This window comes from Hypomesus transpacificus, chromosome 25 (assembly GCF_021917145.1).
Source record: "Hypomesus transpacificus isolate Combined female chromosome 25, fHypTra1, whole genome shotgun sequence".
In the NCBI taxonomy this organism is placed as follows: Eukaryota; Metazoa; Chordata; class Actinopteri; order Osmeriformes; family Osmeridae; genus Hypomesus; species Hypomesus transpacificus.
This window is the reverse complement of record NC_061084.1, coordinates 1,350,087-1,377,973: the sequence shown is the minus strand read 5'-3', so window position 1 is coordinate 1,377,973 and position 27,887 is coordinate 1,350,087. Positions and strand designations below refer to the sequence as shown.

General features: G+C 45.0%; 1 protein-coding gene across 8 annotated transcripts in view; it reads right to left on the bottom strand.

Annotated features, from left to right (window-relative positions):
• LOC124487023 (nuclear factor 1 B-type-like) overlaps positions 1-27,887 on the bottom strand; it is a 54,976-nt gene that overhangs the window by 20,581 nt on the left and 6,508 nt on the right. The window lies entirely within an intron of this gene.

The window sequence follows — 27,887 nt, the reverse complement described above, 5'->3', positions numbered from 1 at the left end:
TGGGTAAAAATGGTTTTACTCGGATCTGCCCATTTTGAGTGCAGCCTGTGTGGGTATGCGTACAGAGGGTAGTTAAGCTAGGTCGGGAGTCGTCAACTAGAATGGATAATAAAGAGGCACATGACTGAAAATGTCGAGCAGTTACCAGCTGGGTACGACCGGACCCTCCTAAATGATTTACACAGGCCCCACGTGCTCCGAGAGCATACTGAGAACCACAAGGGAGATATGATCTACGTCTTTAACACAAAGAGCAAGGACGAGAGAGAGAGAGAGAAAGAGAGAGAGAGAGAGAGAGAGAGAGAGAGAGAGAGAGAGAGAGAGAGAGAGAGAGAGAGAGAGAGCGTGGACTCAGATAGCCTCTCCTTGAAGCAACACGGCTTTCCAACAAGTTTTAATAATCTCCATTTCAGAAGTAGAGAGAGAAGGAGAACATTTTGAGAGGAGAAGGAGGAAAAAACTTGAGATTTATTTTCCCCCTCTTTCTCGCTCCCCCCCACCCCCTCCTAAATTTGACCGTTAAACAGTACTGCAAAAACGGAATGTTCTTGGCTGAGGCTCAACAATGACAAAGTAGGGAGGGAACAACAGCATACGTTAAGGGGAGAAAAAAATTGTAAGTTTAACCCTGAATATTCTCTTACAGCAAGCAGAGTTGAAAAATCGCAAGGTCATTTTTAATAAGCTTTTTCAAGAATTTCCTGAATTACAATTATTATTCTATTGAAAAAACGTCCTCTGGTTCGACAGAATGCTTACAACAAACTGTCCCAGGCCTGACAGCTGTTAGGGGAGTTTTAAACGTGTTTTGGTGTACCTGGAAGCACATTAGTGTCGGCTTCTCCCTGCCCGCCCTGACACCTCCCGGTCTCCAACCACTTTCAGACCCATCCATCAGTCTAGTTACAACTGCCAACTGTACTGCTCTTCCCTGAAAGAGAGGGGTGTGTGTGTGTGTTTGTAAGTGTGTGGCATGTGTGTGAGAGAGAGAGAGAGAGAGAGAGAGAGAGAGAGAGAGAGAGAGAGAGAGAGAGAGAGAGAGAGAGAGAGAGAGAGAGAGAGAGAGAGAGAGAGAGAGAGAGAGAGAGGGGAAAAGGCTTTTTTGAACAGACTATGGCTTTCATTATGACGGAACAGGCAACCATGACAAAAGAGCAGATGGTTCTGGCAATTAGAGAAAGGATGCACCATCTTCAACTAATAACCCTTGTGTGGCACCAAGGGGAGCCACCAGGGGGCGTCACCTGGAGGAGTTGACATGGGCATCTGGTGTGTCTGTCAACCGCGCTCCCTCATCTGGAGGGCTTCACATTATAGAGAGACAGAAAGCCCCTTTCATTTGACCTTTCACCTGCAGGCTGCTTTCCACCCCATACCCTCACAGGACGCGCGGTGCCATGAGAGCAGTAGCCAAGTTCATCGATACCCACATGGCATTCGGGATAACCGTGAAGTTCACACGTGAGAACAAAATCATCATTGGCATCTACCGGCCACATGCTACCTTTGGAATACTGGGATTCAGTTTCAAATGTGTTTGAAGAAAATTTGTGTGGACCTACAGTAGGAGAAAGAACCTACCCGGTCAAATAAACAACAGTAGGCTATACAATAAGCCGTGGATGCCTTCAAGGTTGGGCTAAGCACTGGGAGCTTGGCACAGCTTGATTAAGGCAGATACCAGAGCCATATAAAAAAAAGAAATCTTGGCAGCCCTGTTACTTGTTTAAACAAACACTTGTCCATGAAGTCAGAAAAAACTCTGGAATTGAGCTCTTTGCTCTTCTTCAGCGTTTAGCAGTGGCAAAAAGGGGAGAATTCATCCAGTATGTGGCTATAGTAACTAGAAGAAAAAACAACAGAATGGCTATGTCAATACTCTCCCACCACTGTCTGTCTGTCTGTCTCTTTGCCCAAGTGATTCACTTTCCTGAATTTATAAAAAAAAGTATTTTCTACCCAGCCCATCATCTTTTGGCATCATACCAATTTCTTTCTATCCATATTGACAAGCTTCTAACCCACCCAACACTTCCCCACACCCCGATCTCGCTCCCCCTCTCTCTCTCTCTCCCCCCTCTCTCTCACACACACAGACACACACTCACTCACAGTGAGAATAAAAAGTCAGCCAGTTTTAAAAACTTTCAGCTCACAAACGCACACATCTCCCACAAACAGGACACACACAAGCTGCGGATGCATACCGTCGACATTTCAGGAGAAACCCGTCTGGCAGCCATTTTAGATGCAGAGTGGGTCTGTAGCACATGTATAGCAGTGGCTGCCAGAGGCACGGCTGCACAGCCAAGACGCATTTCAACAGCCTGGGAGGGGCCGAGGGGGTGAGCTCCCGGAGAAAATATCTCCCTAATTACGGGACCGCTCAGACAATAATATTTCAACAATACAGCTGTGCTAGTGTAAATATTTGATGTGGCCACACTTTCTGTCTTCCTCGAGCAATTTGGCTGAGCTTGTACTGTTAGGAGAGCAAGCTGTCTGAATGCCTGTGTGTGCGTGTGTGTGTGTGTATGTGTGTGTGCTTGTTTGTGATATGTTCAATGTCTTCCTCAGCTCCTGTTTTCTATCTTTCACGGCTTTGCCATGATGACCTCACTATGTGGGCCTGCTTCCAACAGCGGCACAGTCAGCTCTCTCAAGTGTTGCACATGTACAGTCTCCTTACTCGTCCTTGCTACTTTGTTCACATTTCTATTATCTTACGGCTTTAATTGCTGTTTTTGTGATCACATGGTGATAATATCACCATATCTAGCATTTCTTTGACATCATCATTCCCCCACAAAATCTTTATCCTGATTTCTCCTTATCCATCTATCTCCCTCCCTCATCTCACTCTCTCTCGCCCAGTCTTGTCCCAGTCTCTCTCTTTCTCTCTCTCTGTTTCTGTTTCTCTCTCTCTCAGCCTCGCTTTGTTGAATAAACAAAGTGGCCTTTATCAAAAAGAGCCGTTACTCAAACAACCAAAACAAAAGATAGGGGGAGAGTATCAGCAGAGAGAGGTGGTGGGAGGATTTGATCATGACAAGCGCTGTGTGCCAGCAGGCAGGCAGCTTCCGCCAGCCATTGAACAACACTTAAACATATGCCTACTGTAGCATTTCTTAAAGGTTGGCACCTCACCGGGCTAACAGGAGAAACCTTTTGAAGAAAAAAAAGGAAGATGTTGCATTGTTCCTGGCGGCCATCTTAAGGCTTCATTACCAACCGAGGGGAGCAAAAACATGCCTGGCAAAAAGCATTCACAAACGCTGACACAGGCCAGTGCTTCCAAAACCAAATCATCTCAAATGAACACTAAAACTGCTTTAATAACAATTAACACATTTTTGTTCAACCAAGCAAATAACAACTGAGTGCGTGCCTGCATGTGTGTGTGTATGTTTTGTGGAACGTGCATGCTAATAACATGAAAGAATGGGTCTCTCTCCCTGGAAAGTGTGAACAGTCGACACTGTCTCCCCCATCAACTCTCACAGAGTAAAAAGTTGGAGAGCTTTTACAGCGTCAGAGAGAGCAGACTTCTCATTCAGGTCAACAAACACTGGGGTTTTTCTGGGAGTTTTTCCTTGTCTTCTTTGAGGGTTTCGGTTGGTTGAGGGGCATTGCTATGGACGTATGTGAAGCCCTGTGTGACAGACATGCTTGCGTGTCAAAAGGGCTATACAAATACATTTTGATTTGATTTTGAATTGCCCACAATCACCCAGAGCAGATCCCTAAACCAAGGCCTACCAGGCTAGTGGGATCGGCCCAGCCTAGGGCTAGTGATACACACACAGACAAAGCGAGAAGCACATAAACACCAGATGTACTTGACTTGACTTGAATAACAAGTTCAATCCGGTAGCCAATGATGCATCGATACACAGATACCAAACACATCGACGCACATATTCACAGACAAGTACAATCACAAGCACTGCACACACACACACACACGCACACACACTCCAGTCGAGGTCTGAGCAGTGCTTTGCATGTGTGCTGCTCTGTGGTTGTGCTGCAGACAACAGAACACAGAAGCTCTTCTGTCCTTTGAACAATGTCCAGGCCGGCCTGTCCATCTCCCACTCACCCGCCCGCTACACAGCGATGACTGACAAAGCACCAGTTATGGCTTGACATTACTCGTTTTCCATGAGTCGTGTGAATTTTCAGACGGACTTGATCATCCGAAAGATGAACTACACTGTTTGGTGTTATGAACTAAAAAGCTTCACTGTTGAACTGAAATGGCGGAGAAAATATAGGTAAAAAACGATGTTCAAATCTGTCAAAGGTTGGACAAAGGTTAGTTGTTACTGAAATGCACAGAGCTCAATCAATGTATTTCCCTGTGTGGACACTGAGCCGTTCATGAGGGCAAACGAGAAACAGGGGGGATATGGAGAGACAGTTTCCATGTCTCGCAGAAGCTCACTCTTGGCCTGTGAAAGGAAGAACTATTTTGGCGAGACAAGACGAAAGGAGGGATGGTTGAGAGGGAGAGTGCCAGACTATAGACTCATTATGCATGCATGTTTCTCATTCATGGTTGTGGGCGAGGAGGACAGAAGGAGGCGGGGGGGGTGGGGGGGTGGACCAATGACATTCCGTTGTAGTAGCCCCATCCACCCCCCCCTCCAGTCTGGGGGCTAGCCGCTAGGCTAATGAGGTGACACTCACCGTCTGGAGGCCAGCCAACACAGTCTATTAACTCCTAGCCAGTAGTTAAGAGGAGAGGAAAAACGGGGGGGACTGGGGGGGGGGGGGGGGGGGAGGCTGGGAAGAGAGAGAGGGGCTGCCGTCCACCGGATGGGTGTTTAGTAGCTGTGAATGCAGCAATGGGGGGCTAGTCTGGAGTGGGAGGGGGGTGGGATCATGGCGGACAATTATGTGCCGTCTTGCTCAATGGAGGCAACTCTGGAAAGGGAGGGAGGAGGTGAGAGGAGGAGGCGCAAAACCTCCCCAACCCCCAGACAGGCCCTGACAGAGAGGCTGTGTGATGTGACTCTTCCCCCCCCCCCACCCCAACCTCTCGCCCCTTCAGTTGGATAATTACCAGACAAATGTAGAGGTCCCCTGCTGCTAAGGCCCCTGGGAGCCCACTGACAGACAGTTCAAACCTGCAAGTCTTTTCTCCGCTAACTCGGTGAGACAGGGAGAGAGAGAGACAGAGAGGAAGGCAGACAGAGAGCTCTCAGCTCTGGGAATCTCCAGTTCTCCTTGAAGACATTCTGGTCCAAAAACAGGACCAACACCGAAAATTGTTCTCTCACACTCAGCATCAGTTAGGATGACATTCTAACCACTCTAAATGCTTAAGTGATTTCAAAAAGGTCTGTTTTCTTCTATTAGTTTCTATTATGACACGATGACTGTTCCTTGTAGTCATGTGGTCCAAACATCTCAGGGACATCAGGAAATCATTCTGTACATTCGAGAATGCCCAGTGAAAAACATACGGCTTGGATTTAGGTCTCGAACACACAAATAACAGTGTTGAAAACCTAGAAGGGTCCCGCCAGCAAAAACAGTTTGGAGGGCACCAGGATGACAATGTGCTCTAACAGACAGGCAGCACCCAGGGTGACAGGGTGCTGGACCAGACCGTGCTCTGCCCAGACTGGCTCCTCTCCAGCTGGGCAGCAGGCCACGGAGAAGCCCTGCCTCTCAGTGCCACTGTTTGTACTCGTCTGTGCCAGCACAGCAGAACACAAACACACACCTTAATTGGGATGTTGAAGGAGTTATTGGATCACGCATTATGTCCCATCAAACAGGAGTTCTTGGCCCCAGGACAAATGGAGAACGCGTTGGGAGATCTTCCTGGCTGTGCCACCGCGGATGGTTCCAGACTCGGGTGGAAGGTGGAAAAACTAGAGTACCAAGTTGAAATGTGTCATTCTAATTGCGCGCTGTTACTAACAGATGTCAAAGCAGTTTCTCTTTGCTGTTACATCTCACTGCAGCTCAATCCCTGCAGGACTCGCTTATTCATTCCATTTTGTTCTTGTTCATATTCACCCAAACAATTGAGCACCGTTTGTGTGCGTTCTGTCTAAAACAGCCCCCTAGAAAGAATTAGATATGTGTAGTAATTGAAGCAAGCCAAATATTTGAGAGCGCACCGCAGGTGGGCGGGACTTTAGATTGCTGGAAGAAAGACTCCATACCACCGTTTAACAACACAGGCCCTGCTGGATTCCATCCAGACCCCATGACATTACCTAGTCCTACACTATAGAGACAAGAATTCACTTGGAACTGCGGAACTTTCAGCTACGATGTTTTCTTGCTCATGGTCAAAACTGTTATTCTGCATCCGTGGGTGGCAACTTATTTGAATGTATCAGAACAGTACGTTTTCCTCGAGATAGTGGGAGAGGATAGAAGATTTACAGGATGTGGGTAGGAGTTAAGAAACGGTTGTAAATAGAAAAGCAGCACGGGTATGTCAGCTTGTAGAGTGAGAAAAAGCAGGAGGCCCACACTGAACGGTCAGAGGCAGCCCTTCTAATCACATGTGGTTTGGCTGCCGAGCAACCGTTTATGTGGCCAACAGCAGGGAGAGGAACCGCAAAATGATTTTCCGATTGTGTTGTTTGTAAGCCTAAAACAATGCAACACACAGACTAGCATTTCAATCTGGGGCTGATCGGTTTTCCATAGAATATGGCATTTTATTAATGATATGTTAATCCCACACATTCCGGATTTCGGCTTACGAGCAATGTCAATACATCGCTCGCTTTGGCACTTCAGAAGTGCACCCGTGGAGTGAAGCCAGCTCAGGCAACAAGGAACCAAATGCTGATGGACTGAGCAGCGTAAACGCCAATCACTTCCTCTAATGCTTACTTAGACTGATTCAGATGACGACACGTTCACCCGCCCTGCTCTGACTCCATGCCCAGGTGCTACCTAGGTTCTGCACCTCGATCCAGATCTAGGGCTGTTTGCTCTACTGTGTACATGTGTACAAGGGCATACTGTTATGTAACACTGTCTTACATTCTGTTTTTATCGCTCCATTAGATAACGGTAGATATATCCTTTATCCACACAGTGGTTACGGTTAGGAGAGGAAACATGATTGTACTTTGCTGACATTAAACCAGAGTCAGAATGACATGTTACAGGCCCCAGCTCCTGGCTGCTTCATCCCCATCCTGCTAACTTGCGCTAGTTTATTTCAGCGTTTTAATAAACACAATGTCTCCTTGTAAAATGGATCCAGCTGCATAGTAAGTAAAAGTAAAAAGTAAAAGTACGGTCAATAAATCTGAATGGGAACAATAGTTTATGTTTAGATCTTTAGACAGACGTTTTGATGTTTATTATGCTTTCTGCAGGAGGTTTACTGAGATGTAGTCAAAAAGTATACTGAATCGTGCAGGTACCGCATTCACCGACCCCAGCTATGGCAAACCTCACAAGAATGCGAGAGGTCTTTGTTTGCCGGCAAATTTTGGACTGCCGCCAAATGACTGTGCCGATAAGAAGAACAAAGCCACTTGTCATGTGGCCTAATTCTGTAGGTCTGGCGTGTTCACAGGCACCTTGACAGAAGCCGAGTCATGATCTCCATCTGCTCCATCTGCGAGTCTCTGGTGCGACTGGTGTTAGTTCCCCTTGTCCTCGCTGCACTGTTTCGGCCATTCCCACAGGCTCCCAGATGAGGATCTCAGCAAATATTCACACGGACGACGGCCCCGCGCTCCAACATGTTGACAAGGCACGCCAGAATGATGTCCTGCAGTCACTTTTTCCACAGTTCGGGTTCGTACATGAATTCCCCTTTTGCAGCTACTGCAGCCCCCCCCCCCCCCCACACACACACACACACACACCCTACCGCCCCTGCCCCTCCCTCCTCCCCCTCTTCCCAGAGCTCCTTCCTCCACTTCCTCAGCTTGTCCACTCAGCCGGACCACAGGGGGCTTTACACCAACTTCCCAGCCTGCCCCTGAATGCTTTTGCTTTCCACTCAGACGAGCATGTCGTTTTCACTTCTAAGCGGCAAAGGCAAAAGTTGAGGGGATACGGCGGTGTGGGGTGGTATGGGGTAGAGGAGGGAGGTGTGAAGGTGGTAGAATGAAGCTTGAGTGAGGGGTAGAGAAAGGGGGGGGGGGGGGGGGGGTTAGGGGGGGGGGCTAAAAGTGTGGGCTATAGGAGAGGGATGTGGGAGTGGTAGGTTTAAGAGGGTGGGGTAGAGGCAGGGGTGTGGGGGTGTGTGGTACAGTGAGTGCTAAGCCTGAGTGCTAAGTTCTGTTCTGTGTTTCAATGAAGTTCTGTTTCTCACAGGGCGTGCAGGGTGCCGTTCAAGGCCGAGACGAAAAAAGAAAGTATAACGTTGCACACGGTGTCCTGAGTGTGACTTGATTCCTTCCCTCATCACCCCACACCCCCCCCCCCCCCTCCTCCTCCCCATTCCTCACATGAAAACACCAGAGAGCAACATACACACACCCACATTCCAAGACACCTGTGCTCACACAGGGAAGTACAGTCACTTGCACCCGCCCTCACATACTTTAAATCAGTTCCATTGTGTCCTGGAACTTACAGTGACAGTCTTTTCACCTTCCTCACAACGTGGAAAGTCAGGAGACATTGTACCAGAAGGTAATCAGTAATCAGAAGGTTGCCGGATCGATTCCCCGCTGTGCCAAATGACGTTGTGTCCTTGGGCAAGGTACTTCACCCTACTTGCCTCGGGGGGAATGTCCCTGTACTTACTGTAAATCGCTCTGGATAAGAGCGTCTGCTAAATGACTAAATGTAAAAGTAAATAGCCAAGTATGCAACTATCAAATGCAGTCATTATTTTTACCTCGAGCGTTTTTCCAACATCCGGGGGAATCCCCCAAACACTGACGCTTCCCAAGCTAACCCAACACACACTAATCCACGCAAGCCAAACATACTCTAACCCACCCTTACATGAAATCTCTTTACTGATGCTGATGGCTGGCCAACAGTCCCACCCCTCACTGGTTGGCAGTCCAGCAAAAACACTTCCTGTTCGTGGTGCAGCGCCTGGTCCAAGTCACTTGAACTTGGCACAAGCGCACCTGGAACAGCCTAGGACTTCCAGACACTTTAACCAAATGCACTGGCAAGAGGATCTACTCCAACAGCAAACGCTGTACTGAAATCCTCTGTAAAACAGTTCACAGTTCTATATCAACCTGGTAATCCACTAGATATACTGGTGCCATGGATCAAATTTATTAAATCAGTTCGTGCAAAACACGGAATAAAGATCTATGCATTTCAGTGTGCATTTCGGAATACTATTTGTATTCATGTTTGGATTGGTTTGTATCAATTGTTTTTAGCTTTAATGTTAAATGTTCCAACTTTAACAAGGCCGTAATATTAAACTTTCCTAAAAATCTTAAAACTTACCTAGTCATACCTTGCACAAAGAACAGAACTGTGCACACAAAGTGACTGTTTTTACCAGTAGAAATAATTACACAGATCATATGTCCCCATATGGAATTATTTTTACACATAATGTATTTCCTCTTCGGAGGCTCTGAAAGGCTAAGTCTACAGACTGTAAGGTCGGTCCACAGACTAAAAGTCTGAGTCTGCAGGCTGAAAGGCTGGTCTACAGACTGTAAGGTCGGTCCACAGACTGAAAGGCTGAGTCTGCAGCCTGAAAGGCTGGTCTCCAGGGAGTCCTCTTTAGGAGGAGGGAAAAGTATGTATGCCGGTGAAGAGGTGGGGGGTTGGGGGCGGTTCAGGCACGCTCAGTGAAAATATGCCTCATGTACTCGTTGAACTTGGGGCCTGCATAGGCTTCTCTCAAGGCTCCAGCAGAGTCGTCTGTAGCCAGCAGTAAAAGAACAGAGTTTCTTCCAAGTGGTGTTACATCAAGGTTTCAAATCAGTTCAATTGTATCAAGAATGTTAAATGGAACGTGAACATTTCGCTTGTGTTTGCAGTTCCTGCGAGTGTAGAAGGATTGTGTAGCAGACATTCCTTTCTGTAATCCAGGCACTATCTGCCTTAGCTTTGATTAGCTTTAGCAAACATGCTAGTTGAAATGTGATAATGCACCTCATCCTAAACCCTTCTTTCATTTGTAACTAAAAAACATGACATTTGGTAGTCTTTTTAGGTATTATGCGAATTTTTTGGAATTATTGTAATCTAAACAATGGGCAATCTTTTTAAAATACTGTGTCCAAACAGGCCACAATACTTCCGCAATACGTCTTGATCACACAGTACATTTGCAATAGATAAAGCTGAATTACTGAGTTCTCACAACTGGTACAGCACAGAAGTACTGTGTCGTTTCGAAGAAACTCCAGTTCTTAACCCTTCAGGTTAAGCTGCTGCTAACCTCTAAGGGTGCAAGTGTCAATGGCCCAGATACCAGGGCCAGCGACCGCCTTTGACACCACACTTCCTTCCTTGCTCCAAACCCATGGAGACCCAACTGTGTATCCGCTGAACGCCCCTGAGCACTCAGACACACAAAGGTAGGAAGCAGTTGTCAGTGCCTGGCCACATTGTGATGAGGCACTAAATCACCTCTTGTTTCACTCAGCGCTCACTGCACACGTTTCACCGGAGGAAACCACAACCGCAACAACCAGAGCAACAGCCACCAGTAAACACATCTTCAGGGTTCTTTGAAAAGAGTGGAAAACACACAACTAGGCTTAAACCTAGTTATTATCAAGCTCTGTGCTGCATGTCGCTCAGACTGAGTGAGAATGAAAAGGAAACAGTTAGCCACGTAGACCAACCCAGTTCTCCAGCTAGGGCTAAGGGTAGTATTTAGGGTAAGGGTTAGTAGCTAGGCCTGTCACACCACAGGTACCAGAGAGACAGCATTTGTTAGCCTCTCTGGAGTATCATTTCATTTGTGAGGTAGCAGTATGCGGTAAGTATTTTGAATGCAAGAAATTATTAATGAGAGTAAATTTACACGAGAGGTAAAATAATAGAACTTTTTTTTAAGTACCCTCTTGCAATTTTTATGCAATTAGTTCCCTGTTTTTAAGAGTAGCGGTCCTACAGACAAAATAGATGAAAGCACAAGTAGGTCCTAGTATTTACTCTAGTGTCCACAGGGCCACATGTCAATGGCTAATAAACACCAAGCAAAAGGAACTGGTCACTTTGCATCACTCCAAGAATTAGCAGGTCATTAGCACCTTGTAAAAGGAGCACTGTTCTGCTTTACAATAGATTAGCTCTGCTCTTCAAAAGACAAATACACAGCAGCACCATAGCTTCAGTCACGTGCAAACTGCAGCTTCACCATGTAAATAGAAATTATTGAAATGTTATTTAACTAATACTTACAGTTTACTAAAAGAATACTCAACACTATCCTGATTGATAAATGTCCAATTGAAAAACAATGATTTCATCCATCCACCCATCTATAAATCATTCAGTCAACACAATTGGCATGATTCTTGACATCTAGAAACAGGCTACACCACAAAATGTGGTAAATCTACTATACCGTCATTTGGAAGTCACTTCCAAGAAGCAAATGTTCTACAAAAACATGTACATGACGGGTTTTCATTCTAAGTAATGGGGTGTAGCTTGGATATGTGGATAAACAGTAAACTAGACATTCAAGTTAGACAGAAAATGTTGAAAGCCAGGATCCAGACTTCTTATCAGGAGTCTGTAGTGAGATGAGAGTCCATCAAACACTATAAAGGAGCATTGGAGAGCTACAGAAGATCATATGAAAGCTTATTATAAGTCACTAGAGGGTCTGTGATGAGGTGGCTTATGTGGCACTTGAGGATCCCCTCTCAGGCAGGAAGCAGCAAACAAATAAAGTGGGATGAAGTCAGCCACACGGAGGATTAGCTTTATTCGACGCGCTTTCCAGTCAATGGTTCCGAAGTAGCGTAGAGATAGAGGGGTAAAGTCTTCTTTTGGACAGTCAAGGCATCATATGCTCTGGGGAATGGCCATATCTAGAGAACTGAGAGGCAGCAACTGGCAGCATGAAGAAAGCAATTACTGGCTAGCCAGCTAAACTGGATCCAGCACTTTCCAAGACAAACAGACAGTATGTATTGAGCTGTAGAAGCATTGGAGGTCAAATAAATATATCTCTCTGGTGGGAGGTATTGAACTGATAAACACTGTTCCATCATTAGCCTCATCTAACCTCAACAGCGGGGAGTGGCTTTACACAGAATGTCCCACAGAAGACGGTTTGGTGTAAGGTGCCAAACTGGAATGTACTGTAGTGTTGTGTGACACATGAACAATTCCTGGAAATGAGCGGCCGGATATTTTTTTTAATTTGGAACCATTCGGAACCATTGACTTGTATCTCCTAATCAATCAACATTTACAGCCGTTTGCAGAACACAACAGCGTTTAGGAACATTCTATATCCGCTTGATGTTTTAAGCAGTTGAATGAACCCCCCGTCGTGGTAGACGTACGGGGTCTTGAATGGCACCAAGGCCCTCTCTGATTGAGATGCAAGAACCTGGGAAGGACGGATTATTTGACATGGGAGGGCATTTTCTGTCCAATGATCTTGGTCTGTGACACATGGGCTGCTTAGAGTGAGGGAATGGTGAAGCACTCACTGCTCGTGGTGCTGAGGAGAGTGGCAACATGCAAGCCACAAGAAGAACAAGCATTATTTTGAGTAACCTATGATTTGCAACTACGTCTTTCAGGGGAAACGTTCTTTACAATTGCAGATTGTGGAGCATGGTGTTTCCAGTCCAGTAACTAGATCTATTGCATTATGCTCATTTCTAAAATGTCTACCTCTGACAGGTACTCATTAAGCAACACAGGCCAGCAGTATTTTCCTATTCCTAAGTACTTTGCAGAGCATGCTATTGGTTCCTGTAGCAAGCTGAATAATTTAGAGCAGGCCAGGTACAATTTGTGAAGTCTAGCCTAAATGTCCAGTTCCTAGTTTTATGTTTCTGTACTACAAGATGATAAATGTTGTCCTACTCCCATTGTGTATGCGTTTCAAAAAGAAGAGAACCTATTTCTAAAACAGATAGCCAGCAGAGCACACAGAACGGACTCCTGTCTCGAAACCTTTCGCAGTGACTTCATTTTTATTTCTTTGCTGTTCCGCTCTTCCCAGCACAAAGCCAGTGGAAGCCACTTTTTCCGCTTGCTGTAAGCAGCCTGCCTGTCCCCCTCGTCAGGGTCCAGCCCCAGCAGCCCTCCTGGAGGACTAAGCCCTCAGTTAGACTTCTCCAAGCCAAAGTTTTTAATACGGTGTCCAATCAAAAGTGATTAAGCATCACAGAGCACAAACAATGCTGGCCCTTAAATCCCTGTGAACCCTCTTTCAGTTGAGCGAATGAAAGAACACTCTGTCTGCTGCTCCAGAGATGACAGACGCGTTCACCACCCCCCCCCCCCCCCGCTCTTCCCCCCCTCCCTCCCCTTGCAACACAGGCAATCCTGTGCAATCACTATCTCTGCTTTGGGGTGTATAATTTACACAAGCATTGACAAGGAAGTGAGACATTGTCAATAAATGTATCCTTCGAAGGTAGGCAGTCCTCAAGAGGACAGTGAGACACACAGAGAGACCATCTTTCCGGGCCCAGTGCAAAGGAATGATCCAGAAACAGACACACACACTCCATAGGAGCCACAGAGGCTAACATACACACACACACGTCTCCACACTGCTTCATACCGGTCCTTGTAAAGAAGTAACATACTGTTCAATAGTCTGGTTCAATAGCAATACAGCTCAGTCTTGGACTGGTATACACAATTTTTTGTTGGGGTGTTAAATCAAATTATGGATGACTTGCACACAAATGGCCAGCAATCACAATGCATGAAGTTTGCTGTATGTAACACAATACCCTGAACTAATACATTCAATGCAGCCAGTTTCTGAAGCCATATTGGACAGAGAAGGTTTAGGGCATGCTGAGGGTCAAATGCAGCTACAAGATACGTTGATATTGTATACGTAAGCTAGTTTTGCTTAAAAAAATGAACATTTTAAAACCCGATTCTCCTGCTGGAGTAGCTTATGGAATGGAAAGATTTTTGGTTCATATGATTTAACATGATTAGTTTCATTATATCAAACCAACAGGAGGGGATAGTTCATCAGTTTAGTATGTACAGCTGTGAACTGCTAATCATACAATACTGTACGTTTAAGTTGCTGACTATTTTTAACAATTTTTTAAAGTTCTGCTTTTTGGGAACCCGAGAAAAACACATCACTCAAAACATCATGTCATGTACGTTTATCCTTCATGAAGTTGTTACAGAACATGCCTCAAAATAAGAGTGAAAACCATGGAAACTCACACCAAAAATGAGCTACAGTAGCATCACACCAACAGGCAACCGCCTCCCAGCGTCGCATCTTCGGGATGGTCTTCACAGCTAGCCTGTAAGGGTGCAGCAGTGATATGGCCTGCCGTGCACATGTCTGAGTCAGAAGTTTGAAGAGCTACTGTAGCTAGCCAGAGGGTGAGAGAGTCTCCTACTGAAACACCACTTATGTCCAACTCTCTTTGACAAGCTACTCTCTTGGTGGTGTACCATGAATATGTTGTTCATACAAATATGTTTTTAGATATGTCCACAGGTACATCTTCAATTTATGAAGATTTTCATGAAGATACATTGTATCAAGATACAAAATGTTATAAAGATACATTGTGTACAGACATAAGTGTTGTCCGTCCAAAACATAGCTCATAATCTGCCTAAATAACCACCCTGATATATATTATTTACAATGCATCTGGAACATTTACATTAATTGCATCAGAACTATACACAGTTCATTTGTAAAGGTCAAGTATAAGAGATTGGCAGGACACTAGAAGTACATTGCACAGCCCTGCAAAACCATTCCACTGGCTCACACCCTGTAAACCCAAAACCCAACAGTCGACAAGAGTCACAGCGCACTAGAGGTCAGAAGGCGGAGCCGCTTGTAGATGACAAGATGCAGACATCATCCCCTCAAGACTGGCTCCCTGTCAACAAGACCAGCAACACTGAACACTTCCATCTGACTGGGGTTTCCTAACATAGGTCCAGACAGCCAACCCAATGCTGCTGCTTGCTCCTGCTTTCAATTTCTCTACTGTGGGGCTGGTAATGGCTTTGCTTTTTGTGGTCGACACATATGGTGCGTGTAGTCGTATTGCCTTGTCTACCAGTCACAGTGTGTGGGTGTAGGGGGGCACAGACAGCCCCCAGCAGGAGTTATGGGGAAGGGACATGCTTCTCATTACGGCGGCTAAGAGCCATGGTTCGTCCAACCACAGCCGCCACCATTGCTCCCAGAGAGTGTGGAATAAAATACACGGTGCCTACTTACCCATGTACGTAGTCATGAGGCTCTCAGACCTCAAAACTGGTAACTACACTTCCAACTTACTACCCTGTAGCTTACACCGTATTAAGGTTTGGTGTTATACAAGGCATCTCAAGAAAAAGTTTGAAAAGTCAGTTGGACCTTTACGGTCAGGTTGATTTTTCATTAAAACAAATTCTACATTCACTTACTCATGGAGAGTCTTGTTTCCCCCTAACTTTCCTTTACCTGAGTCCTGCTAAACAATAATAATGTGATTTAGTGTATTGCTGTGCATTGCTATAGTAATTGTGCAGTAATTGCCCATTAAAACCAATGTACAAAGATTTTGAAATAATTAGTTAGTACCCACTTTTTAATACCCATAACATGACAGACGCGTTTACCCCCACACTCCCCAGCAACACAGGCAATCCTGTGCAATCACTATCTCTGCTTTGGGGTGTATAATTTACACAAGCATTGACAAGGAAGTGAGACATTGTCAATAAATGTATCCTTCGTAGGTAGGCAGTCCTCAAGAGGACAGTGAGACACACAGAGAGACCATCTTTCCGGGCCCAGTGCAAAGGAATGATCCAGAAACAGACACACACACTCCATAGGAGCCACAGAGGCTAACATACACACACACACGTCTCCACACTGCTTCATACCGGTCCTTGTAAAGAAGTAACATACTGTTCAATAGTCTGGTTTAATAGCAATACAGCTCAGTCTTTCACTGGTAAACACAATTTTTTGGGGGTGTTAAATCAAATTATGGATGACTTGCACACAAATGGCCAGCAATCAAAATGCATGAAGTTTGCTGTATGTAACACAATACCCTGAACTAGTACATTCAATGCAGCCAGTTTTGGAAGCCATATTGGACAGAGAAGGTTTAGGGCATGCTGACGGTAAAATGCAGCTACAAGATATGTTGGGGATTCAGGTGGCTGAGCGCTGAGCGGTGAGGGAGTCGGGCTAGTAATCTAAAGGTCGCCAGTTCGATTCCCGGCCACACCATGACGTTGTGTCCTTGGGCAAGGCACTTCACCCTACTTGCCTTGGGGGGAATGTCCCTGTACTTACTGTAAGTCGCTCTGGATAAGAGCGTCTGCTAAATGACTAAATGTAATCTAAATGATATTGTGTACTTAAGCTAGTTTTGCTTCAAAAAACACAGATTCTTCTGCTGGAGTAGCTTGTGTAATGGAAAGATTTTTGGTTCATATGATTTAACATGATTAGTTTCATTATATCAAACCAACAGTAGGGGATAGTTCATAATTTTAGTATGTACAGCTGTGACCTGCTAATCATACAATGCTGTACGTTTAAGTTGCAGATCATTTTTGACAACTTTGAAAAGTTCCCTTTTTTGGGATCCCGAGAAAAATACATCCCTCAAAACACTATGTCATGTAAGTTTATCCTTCATGAAGTTGTTACAGAACATGCCTCAAATGAGAGTGGAAACCATGGAAACTCTCACCAAAAAATGAGCTACAGTAGCATCACACCAACAGGCAACCACCTCCCAGCGTCGCATCTTCGGCATGGTCTTCACAGCTAGCCTGTAAGGGTGCAGCAGTGACATGGCCTGCCGTGCACATGTCTGAGTCAGAAGTTTGAAGAGCTACTGTAGCTAGCCAGAGGGTGAGAGAGACGCACAAATGTTGTGTGTCCAAAACATAGCACATAATGTAACCTAAATAACCACCCTGATATATATTATTTACAATGCATCTGCAACAATTACAGTTATTTGCATCAGAACTATACTCAGTTCATTTGTAAAGGTCAAGTATAAGAGATTGGCAGGACACTAGAAGTACATTGCACAGCCCTGCAAAACCATCCCACTGGCTCACACCCTGTAAACCCAAAACCCAGCAGTCGACAAGAGTCACAGCGCACTAGAGGTCAGAAGGCGGAGCCGCTTGTAGATGACAAGATGCAGACATCATCCCCTCAAGACTGGCTCCCTGTCAACAAGACCAGCAACACTGAACACTTCCATCTGACTGGGGTTTCCTAACATAGGTCCAGACAGCCAACCCAATGCTGCTGGAGGGCGGCCGGCTTGCTCCTGCTTTCAATTTCTCTACTGTGGGGCTGGTAATGGCTTCGCGTTTTGTGGTCGACACATATGGTGCGTGTAGTCGTATCGCCTTGTCTCCCAGTCACAGTGTGTGGGTGTAGGGGGGCACAGACAGCCCCCAGCAGGAGTTATGGGGAAGGGACATGCTTCTCATTACGGCGGCTAAGAGCCATGGTTCGTCCAACCACAGCCGCCACCATTGCTCCCACGGAGTGTGGAATAAAATACACGGTGCCTACTTACCCATGTACGTAGTCATGAGGCTCTCAGACCTCAAAACTGGTAACTACACTTCCAACTTACTACCCTGTAGCTTACACTGTATTAAGGTTTGGTGTTATACAAGGCATCTCAAGAAAAAGTGAGAAAAGTCAGTTGGACCTTTACGGTCAGGTAGATTTTTCATTAAAACAAATTCTACATTCACTTACTCATGGAGAGTCTTGTTTCCCCCTAACTTTCCTTTACCTGAGTCCTGCTAAACAATAATAATGTGATTTAGTGTATTGCTGTGCATTGCTATAGTAATTGTGCAGTAATTGCCCATTAAAACCCAATGTACAAAGATTTTGAAATAATTAGTTAGTACCCATGTTTTAATACCCCCTAACAAACTATATTATTAGCAGATTGGTTTTGGTGTGAGATGCCAAATTGCTTGGTAGAAAGCACATGTGTTTTGCTTCCTTTCAGCACATTGTCTGCACAATTTAACCTACATTCAAAATATGTCAATGGCTCAACTAAGTCTTTAAACTGTCAATTTTCTCCATGAATATATTTGTATTACCAGCAGTTGCAAGCTTCACGAGGCGTGAAGTATGATTAAAATGACTAAATAAAGTCTGAATATCATTCACCATTTCTGCTATGGATACCTCGCTGGATGACCTTGCAAAACTTGTTTATTCGAGCAGCGGTACTAGTTACTTTAGATCGCCCTTATTCGGTTTCCTTATCAGGGTTTGTCTGGACAAATCTTGGACACAAAGCACCCATTTTGTGCTCCTCTCTGGAGATCCTGTTACAGAGATCCAGACATGGCCAGGCAGCCATGCCTCTGGGAGAGTGGCGTTGGTGAGGCTGCGCGATTAGCTGCTTCCTTGAGTTCAACCATACGATACATGTGCACTCCTCTTACTTCTCTGAGCACGCTTTGTGCCTCACCGGAGTAAAACGATCGGCAGGGGCACATGATGTCATGCCAGGAGAATTCAGATATATCCACCCCCCTGACGATATATTGTACGACACAATGTGACGGGCCAGACACACTAACCCCGCCTGTGACAGTACATACAGTGCCTGGCACACCTTCTGAAGAGCTCAGAGTATGTTTGTGTTCTTATTAAAGGTTTGTGTCATTATTTAGAGAGGGAGAGTGTGTGAAAGAGCTAGAGGAGGGGGGAGACAAGGAACAAGGAAGGAAAAGAGAAAGAGAGAGATAAAAGGAGAAAGAAAATAGATTACAATGCAGTTACTCCTGAGCATAGCCCAAAGCCACAGTGCATCAAGTGGCTTCATTGTTCTATTTCTCAGGGCGGGAAATAAGTTAGCGAGAAACAGAAAGAGAGAAAGAAAGAGTGGGGTAAAACCTGCTCCTTGGGTAGAACCTGCTCAACATTGACTGACCTAATTCCTGACAACCAGCTCAGGAAGAGTATTTCTGTTTCGCAATACCCATGTTTATACAGGTGGTTGGTGAGAGAGAAGACACATACAATAGAAGGTCTTGTTTGGAACCATCTTATTACTGTAGGAATACAGAGCTTACGAGGAACATAAACACACACACACACACATACACACACGTCCCATTTCTAGCTAAGTGACCCAAAGCACGAGAATACACGGTTTCAAAAGTAATGTTTCGTTTTAGGCTTATGTATCCTGCTCGGTTTGTATTTGGAACAGGATTTTGTATGGTCCAAAAATCAGTCAGATACTAGCAGGATCCTGTGCTTCCCTCAAGAGAGTGAGACTCGGGCCCCCTGGTTGGCCCGTGTTTGGCTCTAGGGCTTTGAGACATCAGGTCTAAATCCAACAACAACATCTACTTGGCCAGAGTTCAAACCCACCGACAGCTACACTAGTCCAAAGGTGGCTATGCAAACCATTGTTTATGCAACAGCACACTGCTGCCAGGCATACGAGGAAAGGAGGAGGGGTTTGTTGGGCACAGATTTGCAAAGCATTACAACAGATCCTTACCAGATTTTTCTATTTGGGTTATTTGTGCTTTACAGTTTGTTATTCTGGTCACTGCTACTGTAGCTGAAACACAGCAACAGAAAGTCAACAAAGTAGGTTAAGAAAAATTATGCTATATTGTGACACTCTTTGGAACGAAAAGGCAACTTTTCCAGTTGCAAACCAATGTTAATCTTTTTGTTGTGACACAACCGTTAATTGTAAACAAACTAAGGTAATTGTCCTAAATGCTTAATTTTAACACAGATTAGACACTAACCACGAGAAATCTCCCCTGCCCAAAAAAAAACCTTCAGTCATTGTTCAAGCAGTTACTGTATGCTCAGAAGAATATTTTAAAAAGAGAGAGGCTTGTTCAACATAGTTTAACTTGCGTGCAGGAAGGAACTTAATACACAAAAAAACAGTACATTTGTTTTGAGTAAAGTTCCCATAAGTAAGTGTCGAAAAATGGTTGGTTGGCTAGGCAAGGGTCCTCTGAGGTGAATACAAGGAATTTAGGTCACTGCAGCAAAGGCGTATAACCAGCTCAAGCCGTTGCTTGGTGAAACTGGGAGGCCAGCGAGAGGGAAACGGGATTGTTAGACTTGAGCCTGATTCCAGGCCCAGACACAAAGCCAGCCATAACATCTCTAATGATCTCCGCTCACATAAGGTACATTCCACCAATAAAGGGTGCCCTTAACAACTTAGAGTTAACCTCTGACCCCACCAAGCTACAGAGTTGTCTAGGAGCATTGGGAGCTTTTATGCCACAGATTATGGCATTGTTCAGGTCTAAACTATTAGAAACGTCTGCCATACGTACATAAAAGCACTTGTTGAATAGTCCTTTAATTTCCATTAGAGAGAATCACAAATAATGTCTCAACAAACTTGTCACACCAGAATGCTAAGCTTGTCCTGACAGAAACCCTGAGTCCCCCCAGATTTTTCTCGCATTTTCACACACACTTGTGTCCAGATTCAGACACACACACACACACACACAGTAAACAGTCTTTATTGAGACATGAGTACTTCTATAAACACAGACAAGTACTATTGAGGGTGTCGCGCCAGGCTGAACAATAAAGGGGAAAGTTCCTGGACGTTCCACACAGACGGTGTGTATGAAATCCAATTATCAGCCGGCATTAACATTCCACTAGTCTGGCAGGTGACGGCTTGGTCTTTGCAGCCGTGGGGCCACAAGCATGGGACAGAGTCGCCCTACCGCACCCTGACAATGCAACTTCCCTGCCCCCCTCCCTCCCCCAACTCCTTCTCCCCTCAGCTGCCCCCAGTATAAAGACATATAGGGGGAAGGAGTCGAGGCGTGGAAAGGGGGAGATCTCTGGTCTAACAGCAACACTAGGCTTTTCTTTTCTTCTTCAACAAGGCCGGCTGGCACTATCAGTCAATGGGCCATTCTTCCTGCTGTGTCCCGGGGTGAGAATATGTTGATGATAGATAACATGGCTAAGATTACCACTGGAAGTTTACATTTGGAAGAAAAAAAATGCTAATGAGATCAATGTCTCGCCGGCCCATGAATTAAACAACTTTTTTTTGTTGGTGTGAGAATTAAAAGCTCATATGGAGGCCGAAACAAAGGACTGTATGTCTCGCTATATGTCACACTTTTATTAATTTATTACTCATGTCAAGTCTAGTTTTAAATAGGTTATCATGAGATGAAGATTGCTGTGAATTGAAAATTCAAGAATTTCATGGGAATTGGAAGGCACTTCCAGGATACAGGTGGGATAAGCAAAAAAACTCAAACTAATAATGCATGCAGGCGTTAAATACATTTTTCTAGTCATTTGCAAATTAAATGACTCCTTTTGCCATACTTTTTTTTAAATTCCATGTCCCAATAACTATTCGGATTTGAATCAACGTATAGCCAAATTCTATATGTACCTTAACACTGGCTGGCATACAAATTTGGAATCTATTGAATTGACATGAACTTTGACAACATGTCCCTTTAAATAAGGCCGTGGTGTACGTGACAGAGTGCATGTGATATTAAAACACATGTGTGTCCTGCGATGAACTCCGGTCTGAGCCCCTATATATAAACATCCAGTATATCAAGCATTTAGTACTCTTTCCATCATGTCACCCGCTCAAGGAACTCTGGGATACCTGTACAACCTCCGGAGATTTATGAGCCTCAAGTACACAAGCTAGACAAGCTATAGTCAGTTCTGGTTGCTAGCATGATAGGATTCCTGTGTGTTAGCTTGCACAGTTCACTTTTGAATAGTTCTTCCCCTGGTGCGATTTTCCTAAGTAAGGTACCTATGTGAAACCAAAAGGGTTGGATAGCCACATTGAATCATGGCTAAGATATTTACCTTAATTATATTTTAATTGTGTTCAATTACAATCATTTGTGAATCAGTGTCATGACAAGAGTTTGCTATAACCTTCCTTTTGAATAAAAGGCCAAAAATCCTGCATGCTAAATTCCTGTGTATTAATGTGTAATTGTCCAGAGCAAGCACGAAACTGTTTCATTTCATTCAAATTGAATTATGCATTTGCGTATGTACTGTACAGTCTTGCAGCAAAAGCTGTATGTAAAACCTCAGAGAGAGTACACAAATAAGAAAGAAAACAAATCACTAGACCCAATCGTTCGACTAAACAACATGGGCTTCTATTTTCCTCTTCCACCAAGCAGGTTCTCTGGCTCCCACAGCCTCCTCGGGCAGAGGAGCCTGCAGCTCCCTGGCCGCTGGCTGTGCAGGAGGAATGGGTGGCCGCTCCGTGGATTAGGGTCCCACAGTGGCCCATTGTTAATTGGGCGCCATGTGTGAAAGCTACAGAGAGATTAGTTTGTACAGCTGCTACCATTTGTCATAACTGCCCTTAACAAGACACACATGGCAATCTGAGTTACAGTCAGGGGGTTTATACAAAAACAAGGACAATCTGCCTTTCGGTTTGAGGAAAAAGACTGGGAGCAGAGAGATGAAGATGTCTTTCGAACAAAGAGTTGATTTAAAAAGATTCCCTCAAGAAATGGCTGGATTTTGCCTTCCTCCGTATTCATATCCAAAGTCAATGTCAGGCAGAAAAAAAAGAGAGGAAAAGGAACAATGGAGGCAGGTTTAAAGGCCAGCATGAGACTCGTTGTATATCATGGTATTCCTGGCAGTCTGAACGGCTGAAAGTGAGAGCTGGCCCCAAGTTCAGCAGTCACTGCGCTCAAATCCGTATGTAACACAATGGGTATAGATCCCACATCACACCGCACCTAACACGGCAGTAACATATAACAGTTATTAAGGTATTAGAATCACTTTAGGTCGATTGAGAGCTCTACACATTACAATTTCTTTTTTTGTTTGTTGGTAAGAAATGAACAATGATTGAACATCTACTTCATCCATATCCTTATAAAATACAAAACCGGTTGACAGAAATAGTGTGGAAAAAACAACCAGTTCAACTTAAACGCCATATTGCTATCAGCGCTGGGCTGTTTCCCTGCTGGCGACTGTTATGATAAAACTCATTAAGCACTTGTATCCTGTTGGATACAACAGCCCAGCTGGGACGATTTTAAGTGGTTGGGTGTCTGGCCAATTTGATGTAGGTGATACAGCCTACAGTCAAGAGATTGTTCTACACAGGGCATTGTGAAGTGGAGTTGTTTTTTGGGTAGGATCAGTAACATCATTGTGGGCTGTGAGTCTGTGCACATCATGTTACAGGCATAATTCCACTCTTAAAGGAGTGAATCCAAAAGAAAGTTTCCTTTTATTCCCTCAATAACCATGTACTGTAGGCTACCTATGAAAGGTCTTATGGATCTCCTGAAAGAATGATTAGTAACGATTTAACTGAATCAAAAATGTGTGTTTATGAATGACCATCTATCAAGGTTTAGTGTGTAAATCTGTTTTCTGTGAATCCCCTTTTCTCTTCAATTTCTCTCTTCCTGTGGACTCAACCTCTTAAAATGTGCTCTTCCCCTCTCTCTCTCTCTCTCTCTCTCTCTCTCTCTCTCTCTCTCTCTCTCTCTGTCTAATCCCCTTACACAGAGAAGCTGTGTGAAAACAGGATATGATTATCACAAGGGGGAGAGTAGCTGTCCAGAAACACTTTGACATCTGTCGTTTCAGTGATTTGGGATTTGTTTTTGTGTTGCTCCAACCCACAGGATGTGCTGGTTTTCCCCCCTTGCTTTTCACCTAAGCAGTTATTTTCCTCACAATTTAATTCCACGTAATCGTTTCACCATAGCATAAAAGAACAGCAGTAGACATACCAGTAAATGTCATAACATTCATTCCGGCCAAATTAACACAATGAGACACCGAATATTTTATGGCACTTGTTCTCTCGTCTAACAAACAACTGCACTGCACAGTCATGTAGAAGACATATAGGGTTCACAGTTATAATAAGAGAGCCATGAGAGGTGATTCCAACATATGTGAGGGAGGAGCTTTCCCCTGACTTTGACAACTCAATGGTTCGTCGCTGCTTTCAAACCCCCCCATTCCCAAGACCCAGACACCATATCCCCTCTTTGACCCACAGGATAGACATTATATAGAATTCCACTGGGGATTCACCATGCTAACAACAGCATGCCCACCCCAAAGTACACTTTGTACAGAGCTGTAATGGTTGCCTTTTCTTTAGTCTTGTCTTTGGGCCCTGGCGAGCCATCACAATGAAGGGCCGTACTGTACGGCAGGACAAAAGGAGGGACAACCATCACTCTGGGTTGCTGATCGCTCCTGTCTGGACACTAAAGACTTAGATGGGGCCAAGCAGTCGGGTGGGTGTGGGGGGGGGGGACTGGAGAAGTAACCGTCTCCCGGGCAACCTCTTGGATGGTCTGTCCCTTCGCCCCGCCGCACCCCGACCCACCTCCTTACCCTCTCTCTCTTTTTTTTCCCCCAGCCATCATTCATGGTCTTATTGCTGGATGGAGGACGGGATGCACGTTGGTTTTCAATGCCTTGGATCTAAATGTCGCAGTCCAGTTAAAACTCGCCTGCACTCTTTATGCATTGCGATTCTTCTTATTCTCAAAATGGTTCCCCCTCCCTCCATCCATCCATCCCTCCCTCTTCCCCCTCTCTGGCTGTACTCCATAGACACACACAGCTGGCTAGGGTGAGTAGGGCCAGTCCTGTAGGCTGGCTGGCTGGCTGGCTGGCAGGATGAGTAGGGCCAGTCCAGTAGGCTGGCTGGCTGGCAGAGTGAGTAGGGCCAGTCAAGTAGGCTGGCTGGCTGGCTGGCTGGCAGAGTGAGTAAGGCCAGCCCAGTAGGCTGTCTGGATGGTGGAGGACAGCTGTAGAGACAGCAGCCGTTGGATAGGGCGGTTCAATGAAGGTCTTTGAACATAAGGACAGTGAGGTACAGTGTGCGGTGTGGGACATGGAGTGATGTACCCATTTGTCTTCATTTTGGAGGTCTGGTGGACAGGGGCCTAGCTGGGATGAGTGTGAGGCACTAAGCCTCCGGTCAAGTGGTCTCTAGGGGAACGCATTCAGGAGTTCTCCCAAGACCTGAGAGACCCACTTAGCTCTGGATGTCCTTTTAAAACAGTATGTGTAGACTGAACTAATTCAAACACTTCTCATTTAAATCCTGGTCTTAAAGAAATCTTTCTCAGACCCTAAAAGCAAATACTTTCTCTCACTAAAATGGAAGTAGTTGGGAACATTTCATATTGTCATCAACATTTTAATGACACTGATCTAATCTAAGAAATAGATTTGTGTTTTGATCATCCATTAGATGTGAACATTTTTGTTATGCTTGTGCTTTTGGTAGGGCTAAACCTAACCCTAGCCCTAAAGCTTAGCCCACAATTGTATTACTTAATCTTAACTATACAAGTTAAACACCCGGACCAAATCCTAACCTGGCCACGTATAGTAGGTGGAAGGCCTTTCTAAACTGCTGCATAGTGCAGCGCTTATGCTCTGGAATTCTACAGTGTTGTCGGCACTGCGTTGCCCCGTTTCCATAGAGATGTGTACACAGGGCACACAAAAGAGGGCAACAGAAGCAACACGGCCTGTTCCAGCCCCAGGTACTGCTCTGAGGGGAACCCTGCGGATAACGACAGGTTTACACTGACCGGGTGACCTGGTAGCAGAACCCTCACGGCTGCCTTCAGAGAAAGGGCAGGAAGCTAAAAACAGGGAGCTTGAAAACAAGCTCAGAAAAGGAAACAGATTTTTTTTAAAGGATGAAAGAAGAACAAGTCATTCAAGAGGGTTCAGGGTGGGCAGGGAGGAAGGGGGAGGGACATTTCCTGGGAAGAGGAAATCAATAAAGTGGGTGAGCAGTTAGACCTGCTAGCGAGTTGTAAATGGATTAGAGGGTAAGAATCTGTTGGATAGGCACAGAGTGAGACAGTGTGCACCGCAGGCCTGGTTGCATACTGATGAAGAAGCACACACAGCTCATCTCAGGGGAGTTTTGGTCGAGGGAGAGCAGGTGGGAGAAAGGGATGATGGGTAGCGAGTTGGATGGGCCTTCCTGACAGAGGAGGGGATGGGGGGATGCAAGGAGAGGAGAGACCCTGTGTTTAGGAACAGACCTCCTCTGTTGCCCGAAGGTCACCCTCTCTTGACCCTGACTACACCTCAAGTGCAATGTTCCGGAAAATGAGGGCTAACCCGCCCCACACAGCGTGGCTGCATTGGCTGCAAGGCCGCTTCACCACAGTGGCATTATCATAAAGACACACAGAGCTGACATGGGCTGGTGCCTTAGACCACAGCTGGGTTTGAATGTCTGCTGGTTGGTTGGTGGGTTTTTGTGTTTACGACTGGAGTTAAGTTTGTCACATTGAATGTATTTGCCTATCCACTATACTTACTGAACCACGAGCCGTTCACATTAGGAAGGGTGACAAATGGCCGCCATGAGACAAGACAGTTTGACTCCTGCAAGGGTCAACAAGGGGGCTTGTAGGTAGCTGCCGGCCCAAAAGAAAACATTGTCGTCCTTCTCTCCTAAAAGCCAGTGTTTTGTTAAATCTGTTTAGCTCAATTTAACACCTTGACACATCCCTTTACAGAGGTTGTGACCCTAGGTTCAGGAGACAAGTCTGGTGATCGTAAAACAGAGCTTTTTAACATGACAGTGCATTTTAGGGATCATTCACCTACATAAGCAACAAGGTGTGGTAGGTTTAGAGGAAGCATTTTCGTCATGTTTTATGGCTGTGGTAACTTGCAGCAACTGAATAACATGAAAAACAACTGAACACATGACCCATGAACTTACCTCTTAGGTTTTAATGATACTTGTCTGTCATTGGTTAAAGTAAGGTAAAACATTTTATTTTTTTTATAATCCTAATAATAAATACTGATCGAAAATGGATAAAAAATTATAATAAAGAAATTACTCACAAGCTAACAGCCTAAGTGGATGCCACAATCCACAACGCAGCCAAAACAAATCCTTTAGAAAGGACCAACACTTGGGTGTAATATCTGACAGAACCTCGCTCCCCACTTCCCAGTGGGCATTCTTCTGGGCATTCACTAGTACTATGGTACACTTTGCCCAGCCGAACACAGTGACCAAGACCGAGGAGGGCTCTACAAAATATAGATTCATCCAAAGCTATCACCAGTAACACTCAACTTTTCTAAGCCATTGATCCATCAAGTCATTAGAAATTTAACTTTTACATCTACATGCAATTAAAACCAAAAAGGGCAAACTGATGAGAAGCCTATATTGGACATTATGAATTGTTGTGAATGGAAAATTGCATAGGTGTGCTATTGTCAAACGATAACGAAAACGTTACCGTGTGCAATAGGACACTAAATACTTTGTTGCAATTAAAAAAGACACCGGATTCTGATGCAATTGTGTCAGTTTGGTTGTTTCTTTGTATTTAATTGTTTGTTTGTTTGTTTCGTTCAGTTGCCACAGAACAAAGGCAGCAGCTTCCATTCTGCCAGTCAAAAACTTTCCAACGTGTCCACTGCATTGCGGATGCCAACCAACGAATCAAAGGCATGCTGCAAGCAGACAAAGAGGGTATGATGCCAACCTCCAAACCTCTAACAGCCATTACTGGCGATTTCCCTGCCTCTCCTGGCATGATGCAAAACAAAATGGCGCCATGCTGCAAACTCCCACAATATGGCTGCATTGACTAGATGGGCACTGCCTGGTAACTGGATGGAAAATAATATCCACCTTTGCTCCACGTAACAACATAATGTCCTTCTTCACAGT